The sequence below is a fragment of the Pelobates fuscus genome, chromosome 3 (genome assembly GCF_036172605.1).
Source record: "Pelobates fuscus isolate aPelFus1 chromosome 3, aPelFus1.pri, whole genome shotgun sequence".
In the NCBI taxonomy this organism is placed as follows: Eukaryota; Metazoa; Chordata; class Amphibia; order Anura; family Pelobatidae; genus Pelobates; species Pelobates fuscus.
In genome coordinates, this window is record NC_086319.1 from 84,452,931 (window position 1) to 84,472,281 (window position 19,351).

Below are 19,351 nucleotides of genomic sequence, written 5' to 3' on the forward strand. Positions count from 1 at the left end.
TTATCTCCATTATCTCGTGAGTGCATCCATTTAAGCGCACTATTCACTGTATATACTGTATCACACTATTGTTTTTTCTTTGTATGTTCCCTCCATAGACTGTACAACCGTATCCCATTTCTGCTTGTGGTTCTATATATATATATAACGATCGTTTTGGGTGGATGTATAATTTTTTTACAATCTGCAATACTGCTGATGATTTCCTTTATTGTGCGGTCCCTGAGGAAGTTCCTGTGTTGAACGAAACGCGTTGGACCTATTGCTGCACTTTTATATTTTATCTTTATGGTGTTGTTCCACCTTTTAAAGAGAATAAAATTACAAATATTTTCTACTACTACTCACCTGGAGTCCTGTGTCCCATTGGTTGCTCGACATTTGCAAAGGATACCAGTATCCCCCATATATCCTGGGGAGGCACCTTCGAATGCTCTTTTATCTCCATTATCTCGTGAGTGCATCCATTTAAGCGCACTATTCACTGTATATACTGTATCACACTATTGTTTTTTCTTTGTATGTTCCCTCCATAGACTGTACAGCCGTATCCCTTTTCTGCTTGTGGTTCCACATAGCATTGGCTGAGAGTGTCAAAGTGGCAAATCAGGGGCAGAGCCAGCACAAGTCAAACACAGCCCTGGCCAATCAACATCTTCTCAAAGAGCTAATTGAATCAATGCATCTTTATGAGGAAAGTTCAGTGTCTGCATGTGGAGGGTGGAGGTACAGTACTGTACACTAGGCAGCTCCCCAATTGTTCTGTTCTGGAATTATTGTTTGTGTTGTGTTGTGTTTTTTAGTTTTTTCATTTTGTCACAGCAGTGGATTTCCTGCACCAGCAAGTTTGGTAAATGAATAATGCCCAGACGGGCTTGGGGAGTCGCAGCCTGAATTTGGCTGATGACGAATTACAGGGCTTAGTGTCCCACCCAGCCCCCACCCCTGGGCAATGAGTGAGAGTTAATAATTAGTGTCCCCCTGTGTGCATTGGAGGCAAGTGTGGACTAAAATAAAATAAAAAAGTTAGGTGTTCATAACACCCACAAAAGGCCAAAGAGATGAAATATAATTATATGCACTCTCAGAAATATATATTTAAATAGATGCTAAAACAAGTTAATGTAATATAATTTTTTTAAGGAAATAAAAATTGTAGACTAAAAATGTTAAAATCATTCTCCTCTCTGAATCTTTATGTAGGTATTTTTCACCAGAATAAAATATGCAAAGATGTATATTTACATTTCTTGTTGCCTGTAATCTATTTTAATGCACGTTTCCCATTGTTGTATATTGTCAAATAAAATAATCTTTAATGTATGGATATTGGGGGGCGGGGCCTGACCGCCGACGGGATCAGACGCGTTGTCTCCTGGCCGGCGGCTGGCACCCCTCCTCCCCCCCAGACCGGGGGGGTCATCCCAGTCCACGGAGGCACTAACCAGGGCACCAACCTAGGCCGATCAACCACCCTGGCGGGGAACATCATCCGGGCGCCAGTCCACAAGATGGCCGCCGCCATGTGCGCGGGCTGCCAGAGAGAACGAGCTGACGCCTGCTCGAAAACGAGGAATCCAACGCAGCTAATGAGAAGAGCACCCATTATTATCCCAGCAGCACATTACAAGGCAATAAAAAGGGTATGGACACTGCAGATGTGAGCGTCTAATGTACCTGAATATCGTCACACTGCCCCCCCGACCACAGAGAACACTGAAAAGACGCTGCAGAGACTCCCGCCGGAGCAACAGATGGAACATGAAGATGTCTGCAACCTTGAATACCAGCGGCAAGCATGTGACACTGTCTAAATATAAGAGACTGCAAACATAAAGGGGGTGCTTAGTAACTAAGTCATTGTTACCAGTTACCAGTCAGGAATATGGGGATCTGCACTTAACAAGATAATAATGTTGTGTCTTTATCTCGGGAGGGGGGGAGGCATAGATAGTTAATCTGGGTCTAGGAAAGAGCTTGTAACTAATTGCCTAACTACTGAAGCACCACATATGGCAAGGCGCAATCAGAGGCGGCTCTAGACTTTATGAGGCCTTAGGCGAAACACAAACATGAGGCCCCACTAACAAAAAAGTGTCACATATACACATTGATGCACTGTCTACCTGTGTATGTGCCTGAGAGTGTGTCTGACAGAGAGTATCCTTGTGTGTGCGAATGTATGTCTCTGTGAGCATGTTTGCGTTTTTGTCTGAGACCCTATGTGTATGGGGTAGCTGATGGTGAGAGGGAGCAGGGGGTGTGATGGTGAGAGGGAGCGGGGGGTGTGATGGTGAGAGGGAGCGGGGGGTGTGATGGTGAGAGGGAGCGGGGGGGTGTGATGGTGAGAGGGAGCGGGGGGTGTGATGGTGAGAGGGAGCAGGGGGGTGATGGTGAAAGGGAGCAGGGGGGTGATGGTAATGTGAGCGGGAGCGGGGGTGATGGTAATGTGAGAGGGAGTAATGTGAGAGTGAGAGGAGGTAATGCGAGAGTGAGAGGGGTAATGCGAGAGTGAGAGGGGGTAATGCGAGAGTGAGAGGGGGTAATGCGAGAGTGAGAGGGGGTAATGCGAGAGTGAGAGGGGGTAATGCGAGAGTGGGGGGCTAATGTGAGAGTGGGGGGCTAATGTGAGAGTGGGGTGGGGGGCTAATGTGAGAGTGGGGGGCTAATGTGAGAGTGGGGGGCTAATGTGAGAGTGGGGGGCTAATGTGAGAGTGGGGGGGTAATGTGAGAGTGGGGGGGGTAATGTGAGAGTGGGGGGGTAATGTGAGAGTGGGGGGGGTAATGTGAGAGTGGGGGGGGTAATGTGAGAGTGGGGGGTAATGTGAGAGTGGGGGGTAATGTGAGAGTGGGGTGTAATGTGAGTGGGGGAGGCTGAGGGTGGTGACGGAGGGTTATGCTGAGGGTGGTGATGATGAGGGTGGTGGGGGGCGATGCTGAGGGTGGTGAGGGGCGATGCTGAGGGTGGTGAGGGGCGATGCTGAGGGTGGTGGGTGGTGAGGCTGAGGGGGGTGAGGGGGGTGATGTTGAGGGTGGTGGTGGGTGGTGAAGCTGAGGGTGGTGAGGGGTGATGCTGAGGGTGGTGGGAGGTGAGGCTGAGGGTGGCGGGGGTTTATGGGGGATGGTGAGGCTGAGGGTGGTGGGGGTGAGGCTGAGGGTGAAGGGGTAATGGTGAGGGTGGTGGGGGTGAGGCTGAGGGTGGGGAGGGGTGATGGTGGTGGGGGTGAAGCTGAGGGTGGTGGGGGGTGATGGTGGTGAGGCTGAGGGTGGTGATGGTGGTGGGGGTGAAGCTGAGGGTGGTGGGGGGTGATGGTGGTGAGGCTGAGGGTGGTGATGGTGGGTGATGGTGGTGGGGGTGAGGCTGAGGGTGGTGGGAGTGAGGGTGGGGAGGGGGTGAAGCTGAGGGTGGTGGGAGTGAGGGTGGGGAGGGGTGATGGTGGGGAGGGGTGATGGTGAGGGTGGTGGGGGGTGATGGTGGTGAGGCTGAGGGTGGTGATGGTGGGTGATGGTGGTGGGGGTGAGGCTGAGGGTGGTGGGGGGTGATGGTGAGGGTGGTGGGGGGTGATGGTGAGGGTGGGGAGGGGTGATGGTGGTGGGGGTGAGGCTGAGGAGGGGTGATGGTGGTGGGGGTGAGGCTGAGGGTGGTGGGGGTGGGGGGTGAATCTGAGGGTGATGGTGGTGGGGAGTGAGGCTGAGGGTGGTGGGGGTGATGGTGGTGGTGGGTGGTGAGGCTGAGGATGGTGGGGGTGATGGTGGTGGGGGGTGAAGCTGAGGGTGGTGGGGGTGATGGTGGTGGGGGTGAGGCTGAGGGTGGTGGGGGGTGATGGTGGTGGTGGGTGGTGAGGCTGAGGATGGTGCGGGGTGATGGTGGTGGGTGGTGAGGCTGAGGGTGGTTGGGGGTGATGGTGGTGGGGGTGAGGCTGAGGGTGGTGGGGGTGATGGTGGGGGGTGAGGCTGAGGGTGGTGGGGGTGATGGTGGTGGGGGGGTGAAGCTGAGGGTGGTGGGGGTGATGGTGAGGGTGGGGAGGGGTGGTGGGGGTGAGGCTGAGGGTGGTGGGGGTGATGGTGGTGGGGGTGAGGCTGAGGGTGGTGGGGGTGATGGTGGTGGTGGGGGGTGAGGCTGAGGGTGGTGGGGGTGATGGTGGTGGTGGGGGTGAGGCTGAGGGTGGTGGGGGTGATGGTGGGGAGGGGTGGTGGGGGTGAGGCTGAGGGTGGTGGGGGTGATGGTGGTGAGGGTGAGGCTGAGGGTGGTGGGGGTGATGGTGGTGGTGGGGGGTGAGGCTGAGGGTGGTGGGGGTGATGGTGGTGGTGGGGGGTGAGGCTGAGGGTGGTGGGGGTGAGGCTGAGGGTGGGGAGGGGTGGTGGGGGTGAGGCTGAGGGTGGTGGGGGTGATGGTGGTGGGGGGTGAAGCTGAGGGTGGTGGGGGTGATGGTGGTGGTGGGGGGTGAGCCTGAGGGTGGTGGGGGTGATGGTGAGGGTGGGGAGGGGTGGTGGGGGTGAGGCTGAGGGTGGTGGGGGGTGATGGTGGTAGTGGGGGTGAGGCTGAGGGTGGTGGGGGTGAGCCTGAGGGGGGTGGGGGATGATGGGGAGGGAGAGACTACCTTTCCCTGGTGGTCCAGTGGGCTCCCTGGTGGTCCGGTGGCCACTGCTCACGGTCTGCAGCTCCTCAGAGCTGCAGACTGTGTAATCTCGCGAGATTTCAGAGCGTTGCTGTGGTAACCCGCGGCAACGCTCTGATTGGCCAATTCTCGCGAGTCACATGGTCTGCAGCTCTGCACACTGCGGAGCTGCAGACCAGTGTCTGCGGTGGCCGGCCTGGCAGCAAGGAGGGGCCTCGCACCCGGCGGCATACCGGGCAAGCCGCCGGGCCCCCTCCTGGTGTCAGGTCCTCGGTCACTGACCGAGGACCTGACACACTCTGCCAACAGGCGGTTTAGGCGGCCGCGAGGCCCCCGCCAGCGCGAGGCCTTAGGCGGCCGCCTAAACCGCCTAATTAGAGAGCCGCCTCTGGGCGCAATGTTGATGTAAGGGCTGCATCTCATATTAATGGAGTTACCTGCTAAACCTAGCCTGATGCAATTAACGTGGACAGAACCCTATTACTTCGCCTCTGTTCAGTTTTTCTATGCCAGAGCCTGGTCCTAGCCTGTATTTAAATAATAAGAAACTGAATAATCATAATATCCTAGCCTGCAATAACAACCAGTACAGGGTATTTATGCCACTCACACTGTCATTGCCACTTCCTCAGCACTGCTCTGCTAATCCTGTTATTTACTTTGGGCAATCCTTTACCCTATTTCAATCTATTCTGCTGTACTCTATGTTACTTTACTTGTCATTTAAAAACAAAAATATGGCAGTCTTTCTTAGGAGTGTATTACAAACTATCTTGTAATCATCAACTTGTGTTACCCCAAAATACCTCCTCTTTCTATTCTGTACCCCATAACGCATATGCCATAATAAAAGAAAGAATTATAAAAAAAAAAAAAAATAATAATCTTTAATGTATGGATATTTATAGATTATTTTTTTAAAATAAACAGTTCTGTGTTCTTCAATATTTAAGAAAGTCAGTTCCAGAGGCTGCCTATTAGTAGATCCATGAATCAGTGAGTGTACATTTACCATTATTTAATCCTGATTTTTCTGTTTGGCATTTCAGAAATGTACTAAACCATATGGTGGTAAAGCTCTCCAGGACTAATATCAAGCATGTAACAGAAAATATGATCTAACAAGCAATATGACCACTATGATTATCCCACTCACTCAATTCTGTTAAAATTACTAGTCACTCCAAGAGAGAAGTCCACTCAATGTGTACACATTTGCTAAATGCAACCACAAGCACTTTATTCAGTAATGTGCTGTTAAAATGCTAGGCTTCAAGGCATACAAGCAGAATGTTTTATGTATTATGTTTCTATGTAGAATGCACATTTCAAGGCAAATGATTATATATTTTAGAATCTCAAAGAGCAAAGCTTTCCTTTCCATAACATTAAACATGTGTCTGAAGCAAAAACACGTCCATCATTAATTAGCGAACAGATATAAAGTTAAGGCATGCATATAAAAAAAAAAAAAAACCTGAGGTTGTCATACAGTCAGGGATTTACGTAAACAGAAATTGTTAAGAATTAACCAGCGAATTGCAAATTTAAGACTAAAAGAGCTGAATTGGAAGTAATTCTCCAAATCACTTATTTTTCCAGCTTTGCTTTTTTTTAATACAAAATGTACTGTTCTCTGATCATATCCCAATAATTCCTACGTTAGTCAATGTTTTAATAATAATAATAATAATAATAATAATAATAATAATAATAATAATAATAAAAATAATAATAATTTTATATTCTCCTTTTGGCTTATACTGCTTGATTATCATGTTTATATGATTCCATATTTTTTCCAATTTTTGTTTTTGTAATGTATTATCATTAAGCCAGTTGATGTTCAATGAACCTTACATATATTATAAGGTAATGATTGTTCTGCATTTTAGAGATTCAAAGTGAATTTCAAATGTAAGGTGGTAGTGGCCAAACTGGAAGTAAAACTGATTTAGAATTTAGTTTTTTTTGGCTATTTTGATCTGTAATTTGAAATTCACCTTAAATTCTTACTTTAGTGAATAACCTTGTATATTATCCCACTCTGACTAACAGGGGAGGGCTGGCAGCCTTAGGCCTGGGGGGGAAAACCAGTCAAGTGGCCCATTGCACCACCAAATCAGTTCACCATCCATGCCCACCTTTTCCTGGTTTTATAACAGATATTGATGTTATGCTAATCAGTAGCTCTTTGCCATACCCGCTCCTTCACGGCTCTGACTTTCAATGTTGTCAGAGCGCAGGCTGAGAATCTCTGAGCCTGTGCTCTGACTCACTAACTGAGCGCCGGAACCACGAGGGAGAGGCTATGATCTGACTGCACCTACTGCGAATCGTTTAAATTGAATATGCTGGTGTACCCAACTTGTGAGCTGTGTTGGCCGCCGGGCGTCTCTGTTGTCATGGCACCCTGCGTGACCGCACAGCTTGCACACCCCAACGGCTGGCCCTGCTGACACACACTGACGTTACTACTTAGACATCCCTCAATATTAATACAGACATCAGAGTAAACACCAATAAACTGTGGAAACAGAGCTGATCCCCCCCCCCAAATTTATAAAGATTTGCTTACTGGATTTGTTGTAAGATTAAATCATGCCTCCTTCTCTCTCTCTCTCCCATGCGCTGCTCTGTAGGCTGGGAGGAAGTGGTGAGTAAACACAATCTCCCAGCACAGCGGAACCTGTGGCTGCATGGGGAACAGCTGAATTTGCCACCCCCATGTGACATCACAATGCCCCACATATGATCTGACATATGAACTAACGCCAGTGCTGCACACAGTGTGTGTTTACATTAAAAAGCCTGCAGGGACAGGCTATAGACACCAGAACCACTTCATTAAGCTGACGTGGTTCTGGGGACTATAGTGTCCCTTTAATGTGAGGTAAATTATAGATTAGTGTCACTAATAATATACTAGATTGCCTACTTACAACCAGATGAGGTGGTGATGGGCTCTGGCTGCAGTCTGGCTCCACTGGTCTGGTGTAGAACAGGATCTCTGGAGTCTGTTTGCAACTGTGGTCACAAAATTCAATGTTCTGGGAGAATTGGAAGCAGCTCCATTTTTTTGGGGCCCCCTACACAGCTCAAGGTCTGGGCCCCAGGGCCTGACGGTGAGTATGCCCACAAGGCCCACTCATAAATCCACTTATATGTTCCACCCCACCATGAGTTCACTCACAGGGAGTGGAGTGTGTAGGGGATGTGTTATGTGTTATTGTAGAGGATCTAATATGTGTGCTTATGGTATAGTGTATGTGTATGTAGTGTATAGGGATACCAGTTTGTGTAGGTGATGCAGTGTGTGTGTGTGTGTAGTGGAAGCAGTGTGTATTTGTGTATAAGGGATGTATTGTGTGTTTCTGGTTGTGTGTAAGGGATGCATTGCGCGGATCTGTGTTTGTATGCATAAGGGATGAAAGGTGTGTGTGTGCATTGAGTGTGTGTAAGATGCATTGTGTTTCTGTGTGTATGTAAGAAAAGCAGTATGTGTGTTTGCATGTGTGTGTAAGGGTTTGCATTGTGTGTTTCTGTGTATTTTTGCAAAGGATGCATTGTGTGTGTGTAATGGATGCATTGTGTGTTTCTCTGTGTGTAAGGGAAGCATGTTGTGTTTCTGTGTGTATGTAAGAAAAGCAGTGTGTGTGTTTGCATGTGTGTGTAAGGGTTTGCATTGTGTGTTTCTGTGTATTTGTGCAAAGGATGCATTGTGTGTGTGTGTAATAGATGCATTGTGTGTTTCTCTGTGTGTAAGAGAAGCATGTTGTGTTTCTGTGTGTGTAGGGATGCATTATGTGTTTCTGTGTATGTATAGGGATGCATTATGTGTGTGTGCGCGTAGTGTGAAAGAGCTCCCTGTCTTGCCTCCTGTCCTATAGAGCTGTCCCTTAGAGCTCTCCCCTGCCCCTTAGTGGTCTCTCCTCTCCCCCACCCTCCCCTTAGCGGTCTCTTCTCACACTCACCCACCCTCCCTGTGCTCTTCTCATCCCCCCCTCCACCCTCCATGTGTTCTCCTCACCTCCCCCCTCCCTGTGTTCTTCTCAGTCCCCCCCCTTCTCCTCACCCTTACTCTCTCCCCTCCTCCTTGTGTTCTTCTTACTCCCCCCTTGTTCTTCTTACCCCCTTGTTCTTCTTCTTACCCCCTTCTTCTTCTTACTCCCCCCTCCTTCTGTTACCCACCTTCCTTCTGTTACTCTCTCCTCCCCCTTCTGTTACTCTCTCCTCCCCCCTTCTGTTATTCTCTCCTCCCCCCCTTCTGTCACTCTCTCCTCTCCCCCTTCTGTTACTCTCTCCCCCCCTTCTGTTACTCTCTCCCCCTTCTTTTACTCTCTCCTCCCCCCCTTCTGTTACTCTCTCTCCCCCCGCCCTCCCTGTAGCGTGGGTGAGCTGCTCTCCAGTCCATGACGCCCGGCCGGAGTGATAGGAAGGTGCACACTCAGTGTGCACTTCCTGTCAGTCCGGCCGGTTACAGGAAACAGAAACTCCTGTTCCGCGCGGAGTTTCTGTTTCCTGTAACTGGCCGGACTGACAGGAAGTGCACACTGAGTGTGCTCCTTCCTATCACTCCGGCCGGGCACCGCGGACCGGAGAGGAGCTCGGCCATGCTGCAGGGGAGGGGAGGAGAGGGGAGAAGCAGCTGCAGCCGCCTGAGGCTCTTTACAGAGCGCTCAGGCGGCTTCAGCATTTAAAGGGCCGGCCCTGCAGCGGCCGGTTTTAAAAGGATTTAGGGCGGCCTGGGGGGCAATTGCCTCCCTGCCCCCCAGCTCAGCCCGCCCCTGCTGACTAATGTGGCAGATGATGGGTTTCAAGGGGTATTATTGTTCTCAAATCATAACAGAAATTATGAACATTTATGATTCTTTTGAATATTTTACTTTTGGTAACAATCCCTCCTCAACTGCCAAACTACATAGCGGTGGTTCCCAAACCAGTTTTCAAGGCTCCCCTACCAGTCCAGGATTTAGGAATTACCCAGTTAGAAAAAAAAAAAACATTAGACACAACTGGGTAATCCCTAAATTCTGGACAGGTAGGGGAGCTCTGAGGACTGGTTTGGGAACCACTGCTATACAGGTATATGTAAATATGGATCATCTTTATATTTTGCTTCTAACTGGACTAAATGTGCAAGTAGGTGATGTTATTAGAGAATGTAGATTTGGAAAAAACACTGTTTTCTCATGCAGATCCGATACAATATTTATATCATAGTGAGTACAGTTATATAGTCATTCAACTGTCTTAAGTGAGAAATTTGACGGTAACATCATTCATGGTCATTGACCTTTTGCATAGTCATGATAATATAAAAAAAGAAAAATGTACTCACAGTCTTCCCTTGTTTAGTTAAACTGCTTACTTGACAACACAGAAACTATGTACGCAGTAAATTATAAAATTGCAGTATTTCTTTATAAAACTGACCTATTCTCCATCCCATTGGGATCTGCAAAAGGGCTTTGGAGCACTTTTCAGAATTATTTTGTTTTGCATGTGATTATTGCAAGAAGCATTGCATTCCCTCTCTTAATTCTTCTCCCCACAGATAGCTCACATGTATACACAAATTTATATCAGCTTCAAGTATGAAAGACTACGCTGACCCTCCTAGAAATATTTATAAGTTAGCAAAGGTACTAACCGGCGCATCAACCAAATGGGATATCCTACCACTTAGGGAATTTTGAAATATATATTTTTTTAAAACAAACTTTACTTGTTTCATTTTATATCCAATAGATATGTGTATGTAACAAATGGAAACATCACAACTGACTTATTTTCATTTTGGAATGTCCATATACTTGGATAAAGAAAGTCAGCAACACCACATTCCTGCTAAATAGTATTCAACAGAACAGAAATGGTCTGGTGAGGGATTAGCAAGTTTATTGTCTTTATTATGTTTAATGGCAGGAGTCCTTACTGTTTCACCTGTACGCAATCTCAGTGCTGTTCAACATTATATTCTCTATATTGCAATTAGGCCTAGGGGCATTAACGTAAGCAGTAATGGGTTTCAAGATTAAAAACAGCAATAAGAGACAATAAGGCAGTAAGAGACAACCAAGAAGTCTTAAAAGACTCTATAGATTTCCTGAGATCTGTTGTTACTTATAATATGACCATAATATTTTTACAATGATTTGTGGTTGGAAGGTAAATACCTTTCAAAACGTAAGCCATCCAGTGATTTGTGACTAAATCCTTTAAATGCTTAATATAAGTTAAGTAAGCTTTAGGAAGTGACAGAGTGGGCATGAAATGCGTCAGTTTGATCCATTCCTCCCCACTGTAAACTTTGCTAAATAAAGGTTAACCTTTTATCCCCTTACTTAACATGGACATTTTTTTTTTTTTTTCCTCCTTAGGGATAATCCGGTATTTCTAGGTATTCCAGCGGTCCCAGAGTGTGCATGCCTATCAAATTGATTTAATATATACTCTTTTCAAATATTGTGTCCTTCACTTAGTGTGAACATTTGTTGCCTTTAGTAATTTTATTTTTTACAGTTTCCTTTAACATGTGCAAGATAGAATATTTTGAAAATTACTTTCACTCTCTTATGTGATCCCTACACTTTAATTAATTGCTGACATTTCAAGTCAGAGACATAAGGGGTAGAAAAATATATAACAAATGTCTCTCCTAAAGGGCAGCACTTTACTCTCTCCTCCAGCTCTGCTTCACTCCCACCTTATTTGGTTGCTATTTCCTTTTGTCTAATGTGTTTTATACCCCACCTCCTATAGACACTAAGCTTGTTTGAGCAGGGTCCTCTTCAATCTATCGTTTTCATGTAATTGCCCTATTTATAGTTAAATCCCCTCTCTCATAATATTGTAAAGTGCTACAGAATCCGTTGGTGTTATATAAAGGGCAATAATTGTAATATTAATAATTTATCATCATAACAGTTCCATAAATAATTATGTGTTAAAGGGACACTATAGTCACCTGAACAACTTTAGCTTAATGAAGCAGTTTTGGTGTATAGAACATGCCCCTGCAGCCTCCCTGCTCAATTCTCTGTCATTTAGGAGATAAATCCCTTTGTTTATGAACCCTAGTCACACCTCCCTGCATGTGACTTGCACAGCCTTCCATAAACACTTCCTGTAAAGAGAGCCCTATTAAGGCTTTCTTTATTGCAAGTTCTGTTTAATTAAGATTTTCTTATCCCCTGCTATGTTAAAAGCTTGCTAGACCCTGCAAGAGCCTCCTGTATGTGATTAAAGTTCAATTTAGAGATTGAGCTACAATTATTTAGGGTAAATTACATCTGTTTGAAAGTGAAACCAGGTTTTTTTTCATGCAGGCTCTGTCAATCATAGCCAGGGGAGGTGTGGCTAGGGCTGCATAAACAGAAACAAAGTGATTTAACTCCTAAATGACAGTGAATTGAGCAGTGAAATTGAAGGGGAATGATCTATACACTAAAACTGCTTTATTTAGTTAAAGTAATTTAGGTGACTATAGTGTTCCTTTAATATATTTGTAATCCTCATATAATGCACTAAGTAGTAAAACAAATAGTGGGGGATTAAGGAATAAGGAAACTCTTCACCATGTATTTTTGTTCACCCTTTATAAATGTCAAGCTTCTTAACTCAGATTACATTGATCATTTGTCCCTCGTCTTTCACAACACCTTTTAAGTGTACATAAACATGAACGGCATCCAGTTCAATTATGACACATTGTTCCAGTTAAAGTCCTATATGACGAGTTTTGCTATACTAAAATGTCTTTTGATTGTTCCTAGGCCCCAATGAATCCAATGTCAGAGGTAAACCACCAATTGTAGGATATACCTCTGTGATGAAAACTTTAATCTATATAAGAGGCCATTGTCATTTTAGACCACTGAAAAACCCCTTTGCGGTCGGTCACAATGTAAGACCTCAAATGCACATAATGTATCTGAACTAACGACTTAAGGATAAGATATTTATTCTTAAATACACACAATGTGCAAATGAAATACTGATCAGAAGGCTCACAATGGTAATAAAACACTATTTAATGCTCTTCACACATTCCATTTAGATTGATACCCAAGGCAAAGCTGAAATATTAACTCAACATAAACACTGCATTACGTATTAGAGAGCTATATGCTAATAGCTAAGTGTTTCCAACTTTTTTTTCAATAAAACTACAATTTATATCTTCATTAAAGGACAAACTGCTGTAAAGAACTAAAAAGTCAAGATGCAGAGAAACAATGCACACAAATTAAATGAATTACAGTGTATTGAACAATGACCAAGAGTTAAAAATATGTACAGTTAAAAAAAATGTTTGTTTACAACATGTAAATTGTAAATTAGAATGTTCCTTAATTATTTTTTCTATTCATTTTATAAACATATCCATGTCATATTAAGCTCCTTCTACAAATATCAAGACAAATCTTTAACAAATGTATTACAATTGAATTTATTATTCCTAAAGGAAATTCAATACTTCAATCTTCTATCAGCCCTATTAGACTGCAGAACAGACTAAACCAGTATTGCATAATTCTCATTGGTATGGAGGATTGAGTGGTGTAGGACCAAAAAAAGGGGTGGAGCAGTCTAGATCATCGTAAGGTGTAATTTTGACCCACTAAGAAAATATATCACAGTATTTTACTAAACAACCAAACCTTCAAGTGGAAACACATTCAACCTCTATAGCAGGCTTCCCCAAACTCCGACCCTCCAGATGTTACTAAACTACCACTCCCATAATTCTCAGCCTATCTACTTCAATCATATAATCATGGGAGTTGTAGTTCAGCAACATCTGGAGGGCCGGAGTTTGGGGAAGCCTGCTCTATAGCCTATAATCTATTTGGCACTCCAGATATTGTGGACTACATCTCCCCTGATGCTTTGCCAGCACTATGGCTACATGAGCATTATGGAAGATGTAGCCCTTAACATCCAGAGTACTGAAAGATGCCTATAACAGTCCTATAATAAGCTTTTTTATCAGATATATCACAGATACACCCTTTTCACACTGAGCCAATGCATAATCTCTCATCCCATAGACAAACAATATTCTCACTATCTCACAGACACTACAGATGCAATCTAATCTCAGGCAGACTGTATTTGTTCTCTCTGCACTTATACTAAACAGGGCTCTATTTGCAGACAGCATCTATTTTCTAATTTTCAAATTCAGAGAAGGTCCTTGTGCAAGTAATGTTTCCCCACCCCTTATAGCACAATGTGGTTCCTGTAATATAACAAGATAAAGGACAGTGCTTTGTAAGGCCCACAATACGTGTGTATTGAGTGTACAAGTGTTCATGAAAAAAAAAAAATAACAAACCATACTGGTAGTTGACCTCTGGGCCCATGGCCACATACTGGTAGCTGTAGGGGTTCTATCCACTTTCATTAAAGGGACACTACAGTTACCAAAATAACTTTAACTTAATGAAGTAGTTTTGGTGTATAGATCATGCCTCTAAAGTTTCACTGCTCAATTATCTGCCATTTATGAGTTAAATCACTTTTGCTTCTGTCCATGCAGCCCTAGCCACACCTCCCTTGGCTGTGACTCATATAGCCTGCATAAGGTTTCATTTTCAATCAGATAAAGTTTTGCTCGGTAAATTGAACTTTAATCATACACAGGTGGCTCTTGCAATATCTAGAAGGTTATTGACAGTGCAGGGGGATAAGAAATTATACATTAAACAGACTGCAATAAAGGAAGTGTAAAAATTAGATCTCACTTTACAGGAAGTGTTTAGAAAGGCTGTGCACATCACATCCTGGGAAGTGTGATTAGGGCTGCATAAACAAAGTGATTTAAGTCCTAAATGGCAGAGAATTGATCAGGGTCAGGGGTATGAAACACTTTTACACACTAAAACTGCTTCATTAAGCTAAGGTTGTTTTGATGACTATAGTGTCCCTTCAAGGCTATTGTTCCAAAGTTTTTACTGGCTGCTATTTGTATAAAAAAACGTTGTAAGTCATATCAGGCCTGTGATAAAAGCAAGTGAGATTCTTGTTGATTTAGATGAGATGCCTCGAGAGTTAATTATCATCTTATAAGTAGGAAAACAATGCACAATATAATGGTCTCTGTGGATCGGTGTGATTGTAACGAGCATGTTGCTACAGTTGTCTCTGAATGAATTGCTATGCACAATGTGCCTTCGGGACCATATTTTTTATCTTTTTATTTTCTTTAGTTTGGCAATCGACCCTTTGGCTTTAAAATACTTTTGAGTTTAAGTCAGTTCTCACGTCTTTTTTGTTAAATTTTATTTTAATTCCTTTCTCATTATTGGTTCTTATAATGGACTGATTTTTTTTTTCAGGGTAAGTATTAGATCAAAGTTATAATACAAAGTTTTGGCCAGTGAACAACAGAATAGAATACGGCATTATTACAATTAAGATGAACACAGGAGAGGGTATTTATTAAGGAAAAAGAGATCTGCTCTCAGGTGTGCTAGATGCAAAAAATAAAAAAAATTATAACGAAGCTACATTGTTGTTTGCATCAATCCATGGCAATTTCTTGGTCTGGGGAACATTTACTTTTTCCAACAAATGTTTCACCATTATGTATCTTTATTAATAAATTCAACTTTCAAATTAGGGTTAGTGTTAGAGTAAGAGTTAAGGTAATGTATGAGATAATGTTTAGTGATAGTCTAACGTAGAGTAGAGGATGAATGATTGGCGCAGTACATGTTTAAATACTTATCAATGTACATATGTAAAGTGTCACTTAAGTATTTGGTCCTCAATATTATGTAGCATCTTCTTCTGATTTTTATACTGTTTAAATCCATTAACCGTCGCTATACTAATACTCGATCATGTACGAATATAATCTTATACAATGGAAATCCTTATGAAAGCATGATGTCTGAACTCAAGTATCATGAATATATCCCTATGACTGCAAGTCAGTTTATATGTACGTCAGTTATTTTGTTTCATAGAAAAAGTAAATCTGCTGTATTATGGCTGTCAAGGATCCCCCGGTGACTGGTTTGATTACTGCTTTAAAGAACCCAGCCATAAATAAACTTGTCAGTACTGAAGAGGGTGTAGGTGGGAGACCTGACAAGACCCTTGACTTACACTGTATATGTGAATGCAGAAAGGGTAGCAGAATATATATAAGTGTTTATTAGCTGTCACAATATGACACAGAAGAAAGTATTTGAGAGAGAAATTTTTCATTCTTATATTCAGTGCTGAAGTGGGCTTTGACAAGAGATGATATACCCTTAACACGTCAGGAGAAGATGATAACTGAGATAGATGTCTATCTGTTCTGTCAGAAAGTCACTTAGACCGTCTCTCTATTTATCAGCAATGTGTATTGTATAGAAATGTGTTTTTACAGGTTTTATAAATCAAGTGGAAAGTGACCAAGAGAGAAAAAAAGGAGTAGCAGTAAAAAAAAATCTAAATCCATATATTTAATGAATATATATAATATATAAATATAGATTTTATTTTTACCGCTACTCCTTTTTCCTCCTCTATTGGTTACTTTTCCTCACTTGATCTGTGAACCAAATGGCAGAAAAATGCAGCCTTCATTGTATTGCAAAATATACATTTATATTGTGTACATATTTTGCAGTACATAAACTGGCACCTTTTTGCACAATTTTTGTCACGGACAATATTCAATCAAACCAAACCGTCAACAGAACGAGTGTCTGAGGTGCAAAACTAAATTTCATTTTCGAATAAAAAATGTTAGGCCTAGCTGGATCTTTCTACCATGTACAAGTCTGATGTTTACTTTATGTAATCATTATGCTCACAAAAAGGCGATTGTTATATGCAAATTGAATTTTTAGGACACTGCACTCCACAACATCCTAGCAGATTATTGCAAATGTCTACATTCAGGGTATTTTTGTTAGACATACTACATTTGTAAAAAAAATAATTGTGCTTCTACCCCAAGATAAGTGACCACATACAATCTTAAATAATATAATATGTGCATGTATATATGTGCATGTGTTATATACATAGAATAGAGTATTTTTTTTTTATCGGTCCAGCATTTTTTTAAAATTAATGTTTATGTAATGGTTTATTTTGCACCACAAAAATTTATAGTAAATATCTAAAAAAAAAAAAGCAAACCAACAACTCCCTCATATAGTAAATATCTAAACAAACAAACAAACAAACAAACAAACAAACAAAAAAAAAGTAAACCAACAACTCCCTCATAATATTAGCTAGAGGCCATTGATACATTTTACCTGTCTTAATTTGCTCATTTGATGATTTGACAACATATTTAAAATTATACGAAAGTAGACTAAATGTATATTTGGTTGTGAATTTGTATTAAAATTAGTTATTGTCTTGTGGCATATGTTTCACACTTTGAATTCTAACACCAGTGCTATCCTTATATATATCCTTATATATATATTTAATGGAACTAATATATAGTGTTTCAGCGCACAATGATTTCTAAGTGACTTTTAACATTATTGCTGTGTTTGTAACATCCAAAAGCAATTTTACATGTGTTACTTTGAAATGGTTTAAATAAAGATTATAGCTGAGCATATTATGTTTGTTATATATGTCAGTATATATACATTTTAACACAATCAAATGCTCATCATGTATGTACCAATGTAAAAACCATACACATGTTAATGCTCATCATTTATGTAACTGTGTAAAATACATACACAGGCACATCATTCCATTGTAAAATATATATTTATATTACGTATATAGCCTACCAGGTTCAAATTTAAGAATCTAGCCTCATCTAAGAACCATACATAGGAAAATGCTCATCATGTATGTTACAATGTATAAACCCATACGCAGGCAAATGCTCATCATGTATGTTACAATGTATAAACCCATACACAGGCAAATTCACATCATGTTCATCATGTTTTTTTTTTTACTATGTATAAACTGCACCACAAGTCTCATCGTGTATATTATGCTCATCATGTAAGTTACTATGTACATACCAGTGCACAGCTAAATTAATTACTGGTGTCACAAACTTGGTTGTTCTAAAAATGACGATAGAAAATGGTTTACCATTTTTGACCCATGCAACATATAAAAATAGGAAACACCATTTAAACACCAATTGTACACACCACAACCACCATGATGGAAATGATTTAGATGTAAGTACTCCAATGCTGTAAGTTTTTTTTTTGTTTGTTTGTTTTTTACTAAATCAGGATTTGTGGAGAATTGACGTGGGGATTTCAAATTTAAGACCAAAATTGCAGAGGTAGAAAATGCCTCCCATTTGCCTATTTTGACCTACTACTTGTATTGTTCTTGAAAGTTCAGCACAATTCCTGGATTATCTAATAAGCCCTAATGTGTAATGGGGAAGGTTTTATTTTTTATTTTCTATTAGATTGTAGCACCTTTTCGATCTGCCTTGCTTATGTACAATCCCCTTGGTAACCAGGGAATTGTCTGAGTGCACTGCAGGCCTTTTCAGCTGAGGTACCATGGCTGTGTAGTACCTGTTAGCTCAGTATATCAGTTCAGTACAGGTTAGCTCTGCACTGCAGTGGTGATGGATTGTGTCTATCAGGAGAATCCTGTCTACATCACTGCTACCCATGTTAAAGAAATCCTACATGAGAAACAAACCCTCTGCTGACATGATTAGAATTGTGTCAGTGATCTGTGCTGGACAATTTCACCTGCAGCTCTCCTACACACAGCAAAAAGACAAAGGCCAATCTCAATGCAAGCCTGTGGTCTAATTGTTTGCAGACCGCCTGTTATTCTGTCTGCTTTGTGCTTTGGTTAGCAGCCAGGAGGAGCTATCCCTTCAGCCATGGTGCTGAATCAGTCAGATCTCATGGCTACTCTGCTCATGCCTCATTCAAAAAAACTACATTTTCCTCAAGACACACTGTTGATCTTTTGCATTACCCATTCCTCCCTGCGTTAAATTGGGTGAAGAAACATCAGAATTGAACAAGATTTCCTTCCCCTAATGCAGCTGGGCCTGCCTTGCTAAACAGGCTGTATCCAACCTGATCTGCTGTATTCTATAGAAAAGATGTATCTCTTACCCCTCTGCAGAAAGCGATGCAGCAAAATGGAACGTCCTTTGCTTTATCCTGGAATGCTTAGAATCAGTCTTGTTGCTTGTGGTATTTGTATTTCCCCAGCCTTTCTCCTTCCTCTTCCCTTTCTGTCACTATATTTCTATGTCTCTCTGCCACTTTCCAGCTCTCCCACCCCTGCTCTGATAGAGAAAGCTTTCTAAAAATAGCACCCTCACGCCTGGGAGCAAGCTAGCACATCCTATATACATTGGTTGAATTTGTATCATCCGCTTTTTCAGCCAGCTCTACACTAGCAGTCTTTATATTGTCTGGATCTGCAAGCCCTGCCTGTAGATTCACAGCCAGACCTTCTTACTATCACTGGCAGAGAGACAGGCAAGGGGTAAAGGAAAGACATTTTATTCTGATTTTATTCTGATATTTTTTGAGGTTGAAAGGGTGTAAAAATAAATAATAATAATAATAATAAAAAAAAATCAACAACAACCTTTTTTTTTTAATGTAGGATTATTTTGCAACTCTGATATTGGCTGATTTATAACTGCATTGAACATGCCAGGTGTACACTGTCTTTTGAAATAAATCAATTGATTGATCATTGATTTAGTGTTTACATTAATGAGAAATGTTATTGTCATTGCT

General features: G+C 42.2%; 1 protein-coding gene across 2 annotated transcripts in view; it reads right to left on the reverse strand.

Moving 5' to 3' along the window:
• Positions 1 to 18,859, reverse strand: part of CPLX2 (complexin 2) — a 161,376-nt gene extending 142,517 nt beyond the window's left edge. For both annotated transcript variants that reach the window (XM_063447329.1, XM_063447327.1), the window contains exon 1: positions 18,713 to 18,859. The gene's annotated coding sequence lies outside the window, so the exon portion shown is untranslated. The remainder of the gene's footprint in view (positions 1 to 18,712) is intronic.
• Between the last annotated feature and the right edge of the window lie 492 nt (positions 18,860 to 19,351).